Source organism: Corvus hawaiiensis, chromosome 4 (genome assembly GCF_020740725.1).
Source record: "Corvus hawaiiensis isolate bCorHaw1 chromosome 4, bCorHaw1.pri.cur, whole genome shotgun sequence".
Taxonomy (NCBI): domain Eukaryota; kingdom Metazoa; phylum Chordata; class Aves; order Passeriformes; family Corvidae; genus Corvus; species Corvus hawaiiensis.
This window is the reverse complement of record NC_063216.1, coordinates 61546997-61552921: the sequence shown is the minus strand read 5'-3', so window position 1 is coordinate 61552921 and position 5925 is coordinate 61546997.

Genomic DNA, 5925 nt, shown 5'->3' with positions numbered 1-5925 from the left:
GTGGTAGTCAACACTGCCTTTTATTTTCAGATGGATTTAAGACAACCATTGAATAAAAATTAATTCAAACAATTGTAATCATAAATATACCACAGAACAAGCTATGTGAAAATATGGGTTTTCCATTTGGCTCTTTGGACTTGAGCCTGGATTCTGGTTCTTTTCATTTTCCAAAAGCTGTTTTAACCTCAGGAAAATTTGTTGAATTACTTGCCAAGTGGCTCTGGTTTCCATGTTCCGTTTCTCTAAACATTTTACGGTTTCAGGTATTTCAAGTGTTATTCCATCATATTATGTTTATACCTGTACTATTTAAGTAAATCACTACATAATATACTTGGGAAAGACTAATACTGCTTTTTTCCCCGCAGTATTTTAAAATACAATGTTTACTTCTATCAACAGTCAGGATCTCTTTGTTCTTCTAGGGTTAAATGAGAACGGCACACATTTTTTCTGCAGTAATAAAACAATGTTCTAGTTTATATATAGCTGGAAGTGAGTTTGAAGCAGCTTATTGGGAAACATGTTTAAATGGTTACTGGTTAATTATTATCTCCATTTTTTCCCCTACATTTTAACTGTGAATATAACCTTGACCCTTGTAAAGGAGATTTTTAATCTCCAAACCAGGGGAGAGGAGAGAGCATAAAAAAATATTTTCTTTTTAAACAAGTGATGTAATTTTCACTCAAGGCTTGAATGTAAATAACAGCCTGTGACTTAAAGCATTGTGGAGTCACATCAAATGAGGAGGAATGCTGGCAGTGAACAAGCTTACCTGGAAATCACGGTTCTCTGGACGCAAGCATCTTGGCTCCTCTGAAGGGAGTCTTTGCTGTAGCTCCTATCAAACTCCCTGTGTGGAAAGTGGGATGTGGGTAGTGATGGCATTTTGTAGCCCCAAATCTGGTTCTTACTCAAACAGATAATTAATTGTATAGCCATACTTTTTGTCAAAACTTCCTGAGAACACAAAAACTAGTCACTATTTTCAAAAGCAAAATTTTATCAGTTGAAGTTAGTCTACTTTATTTATACATGCAATTTCCCTTGTTTGGTTTGGTTTTTTTAAGGGCTTAGTTCTTAAGACCACACTGTTTCAGTGTCAGCTTGGTTAAGAATTAATTAAAGGCTTATGTTAAAATTTTTTTAAAGATAATATGCAGGCCCAAAAGACCTTAAAATTGAAACACTTAATTCTTAAATAAAAATAAGGGAAACAGAGAACATAAAGATGCTATTTTCAGTTGTAAACCTTGATCCTTCTGTAGGAGTTACAGGAGCATCTCCTTCAGTTCAGGCACTGCTGCCTGTGAAAAAAGAATGACTCCAAAAGAAGGGCTGAAAACTTTCATTGAAGCTTAAGGTAAGTTATTGAGTGACTGTGTTTTGTGTTAGGTTTGCTTTATTATTTTTAATGTAAATTCTCAGTGATTGCTAAAATTCTAGGTTTTTACAAATCTTTACAAATTTTAGGTTTTTAAAATTTTAGGTTTTTACAACCCTTTTCATATTTGTAATAGATAGGATCTCCCCTATTTTTACAGTGCTTTCCCTCAGACTAATAAAGCTGTAAACAGTGGGAGTTCTCATTAACCCGAGTTTGTGCTGCACCAATCCCCGTGGCAGCAGACAGTTCTCTAATGCATAATATGGTGACCCTGTAACAGTGATACTTAAACAGATAATTTCAGTACATTAGCAACTTCAGAAATAAATTTAGTAAGCAGACTTTTTTTCAGTGTTAGCATAGAAAGTAAAGTGTGGATGATAATTGGTCATCATAAAAATCTTAAAGCTTTTGCTTCTTTTAAAAGTAGGCAGGTGTAACAACTATAAACTGCAGCAAGAAATAGTTTGTAGTAATAAAGGTAGGAAGGGGAAGAAGTTGAGATCTTCAACAGCCTTTTCAAAGAACGCAGGTCTTGTGAAGGGTATATAATGGAAAGTATCTATTGAGATGTATATTATGCTCCAGAAACCTGAGATAATGCTTCCCCCACATTTGCCTCTTTATATGTGGTCTCTTTCCCTACCCACCAAGTCCAAGTCAAAGAAATATGTTTGCAGAATTTAGTCAGTGAGCATTTACTAGGAATACTCATAGTTTCCCCTTGCTCCCCAAAAGTAGCTTCTGAATTTATTAAGAACTGAAATCTCAACTAGAGCAATTTCAACACCAGCATAAGGATGTAATTGATTAAATTGATGACAGCTCAGAGTAGGTGTTTATAGTTGTTAAGATCTCTCCCTTAAAGTAACTTTTTTTTCTGCCACTATGCAGAGCTGACAATATTAAACTTTCATTTTGGTACCTCCAATTTACGAAAACTAAATACACATATATATAATATACAATTAACAAATAACACTTTCTAGTTTCAGATTTAGATTTTATAAACTAAGCATTTTACTCTTTCACAAACATATTCATCTTTTGCTTCATTCTTAGCAACAAGAAAGTGATTCTTTACCTTCTTGGTTTCATTGCAAAGCTGACCCAAAAGTGATTTCATAAAATGAGTATGCCAACCAGAAATAGTAACCATGGTGATGTCCCCAACTCGAGTATCAGCTTAGGTTCTAAGGAGTGAATCTTTGTCTAAGCAGTCCCTGACTCTTACTTAATCTATGAAGCAATGCCTTCTTCCAGCTTCTTAAGTTGGCAGTTTTAAAGGAAACGGGGGACTGCATTTCGGCAGCATTTTTACCTTACACTTGGCACAAACCAACAGATGACACCTTGGTACAGAACCAAGGGCAGTTGTAGCTGAAATAAAGCAGACTTGGTGAAAGACTGCCCATGACAGTAAGATGTAGAATTTCAGAGGAAACACTGACTGCCCTTTCTATCATAAACAAAAGTCTGAAATGAGCAACCAAAAGTAGTTGTAGTTGCTCATGTTTATCTAAAGATCTGATCTAAAATAAGTAGCTGCATACAAAATGGAAGAGTTACACTTAGAAATCATACATACTTAAATAGGAAATGAAGAAAACCTTTGCAGAGGTATTTATTTAGCTTAAGGATTTTTGCAAATGCCCTTTTAGTCTTTGGTGTCCCATGTTAAGCAGATAGTGATACATTTCATGTATCACTGTTCAACAGCCTCTTAACATTAGTCTTGGTATAGTTGAGACTAATGTAACCAGCTCACTGAGCTAGCTGTGGCTAAACCCTCTTGCTTAAATCAGTGATAAACTCAGCTTGTTGACAAGTTTTCTTTTCCTGCAAACAGAAAGTGAAGTCACTTGTACAAGAAAGAGCCTTTGAACACTAAGAAGGAAAGCTCTTTGAGGGTGGTAGTAGAAAGGGAGTATTTAAGGTAGTAAAGGAAGGGAAGCAACACTAGGCTGTAATTTGTGGAATTTCTATATAAGTTATGAAAAAATGCTGTCAGATGCAAGGGAGACACTTTCTTGCATTGAAATTGATACAGCAAACCAATGCTAAGACCTTGTATCAGTTTTCAAGCTCCTTACCATTATGGGAAGAACTATAAGTATTCAGGAAAAAAAGAATGGTTCTGGAACAACTGTAACTGCAGGAGTAGCAGCACGATCTCAAGCTTGTTCTGTCTCACTAAGGGGATGTGTGAAATGGCCAGGGAGCAAGAAAAAAGAGTGTGCTCAGTGTTTCAGAATGTGTTATACAGATAGGTTGCACTGACGTGGTGTTCTGATGGACAGACAAGGGAAGAACCTGAGACATATTCTGGTTTTTCCTCAGTGGTAGCAGATAAATGTATTTGATGTCAGATCCAACACAACCATTCTCCATGTCTCCTCACCCCAGTTTAGCTCAAGAGAGAAGACCCATAGCAAGTACTTAGGCCAGGTATAAGGTAAATACACTCTGATTTTTTCCCAGTTCTTGATATTAGAGACTTTGTGAACTGGAGGTTGTTCCTTGATCTTTAGTTCTTTTGGTCCTTGATGTGAGAGCGATCAGTTTAACTTTATTTTGAAGCAGCTTTTACTTTCAGCATCTAGAAATGTCCTCTATTGGCCAAGTTCCACAGCTTTTTTCCTATGCAGTTACTTTTAGTTTTATAACAAGAATGTCCTGTATCTCAGGCTGTAAGACCATGATTTTCACCTTCTCCATGTAAAATGACATGGTGATGTGTTTTTGACCAAATAATCTGTTGGACTTTTTACAGGAACAAGCATTGCTTGCAAGAAATTAAGTGAAACTTGAAAGAGCAATGGATGATGCTACGCATTTGACCCTTGGAGATTTTAACAAGACACCCTAAAAAAAATCTCATTCTATAGCAGCATTATAGATGAACTGTACTATCTTTTTGCTTTATTTAGGTTAATTCAATCTTCAGTTAATTCAATATGCTCACCTTATTTCTGCTTTTGTTTAGAAAAGCTGAACTTTATGATAGGATTGCTTGTAATCATTCAAGTCAAAAGGTGTTTTTCTTTTAAGAATTTAAATAGGCATGAGAAATTTATTAAAGTCCCCTCAGAAATTCCCCCAAGTGTTCAGTTTCTGTCCTCCTACCTGTCCGATTCATTCTTCCTTCTATGTCCCCCAAATGCAGAAGAACTTGTAACACCCCACTTCAAGTTTGTAGGAGCAAGAGACTTCCTTCATGCCCTCTTATATCTAAGGGGACTTAAACTCACACTTCTTTCCTCCATGCAAGTACACTGAATATTAATTTATATTAAAGGAGAAAAGCTGTATTGTTTTTGTGGAGCTAAAGAACAGCAACACAAGATCTGGAGGTGACAAGATTCATTTAAGAAAAAGGAGAGATGGATTTAGTTTCTGTTCCAAGGATTTCTTGTTTTATTCAAAGCAGCCTTTAGGGAAAAACTTCATCCCAATTCGCCAGCTGCCCCTTATTCCAAGTGTGGGCCACCATAATATTCATGGCCTGTGCTTGAGGTGGATACTCATAGAATCATAGTTAGAAAGGACACACAAACATCATCAAAAGTCAGCTCCTGGCCCTGCACAGGACATCTCCAAGAGTCACACCAGGTGCCTGAGCGTGTTGTCCAAACACTTCTTGAACTGTCAGGCTAGTGCTGTGACCACTTCCCTGGGGAGCTGTTCCAGTGTCCAACTGCCCTCTGGGTGAAGAACTTTTTCCTATTATCCAGCTTAAACTTTCCCTAATACATGCTGTTAGAGAGGTCATATAGCCACAGGTACTGTGGTGCTCCATGTATTGCCTTGGTCACAATCTAGCCCTTTTATCTACAAAACCAAAGTTGTAGATTTTCAAACTAAGCACTTTGAATACCCATATATGGAGAATAAATATAACAGGGCCCAAATAAACTTCAGACACTTCAGAACTACAGTATCTTTTTCCTGTCTCTTTGCATGTATTTTACTTTTCTCTACCCCAAACAGAGTAAAAGGCCAGTTTGAGCAGGTGGTTTCTATTCCATGGGTGATGAGGCTGTGAACAGTAGTACACTCAAGCTCCATAGCTGAACACCATCACCAGTGTAAGTCCCACAGGTAGTACCTACACACCAGAGTAAAAGTCTGTGGAAGGACCCTACATGGTGTATGATAACTCAGCAAGGTGAAACTCTTCAAGTGCCTCATGTCTACATATTCTGTGCCACCTCAGACAGTAGCTTGAGATGCCTATTCTTCAAGCATAGTAGCCCTAGGTTTTCTCTGTAGGTAACAGAAGCAAGTTCCTGCAGAGGGATTCTGACAACTGGGGATTTGGAAAGCTGGAGTAACCACACTGACATTTGTATACGCCTGGGCAGAATAAATTTTAGTTTGGGTTCTTGAGCTGTGGATTACAGTGTGGGGGAGTTACATAAAGTCCATGATTAGCCTTAACATGAAGGCCTACCTACATCCTTAAACAAGTTTCCCTTTGTGTGGTTCCAAATTTGCAGCTATTTGCACATGTATTTCCTTCTGTCTCTTGT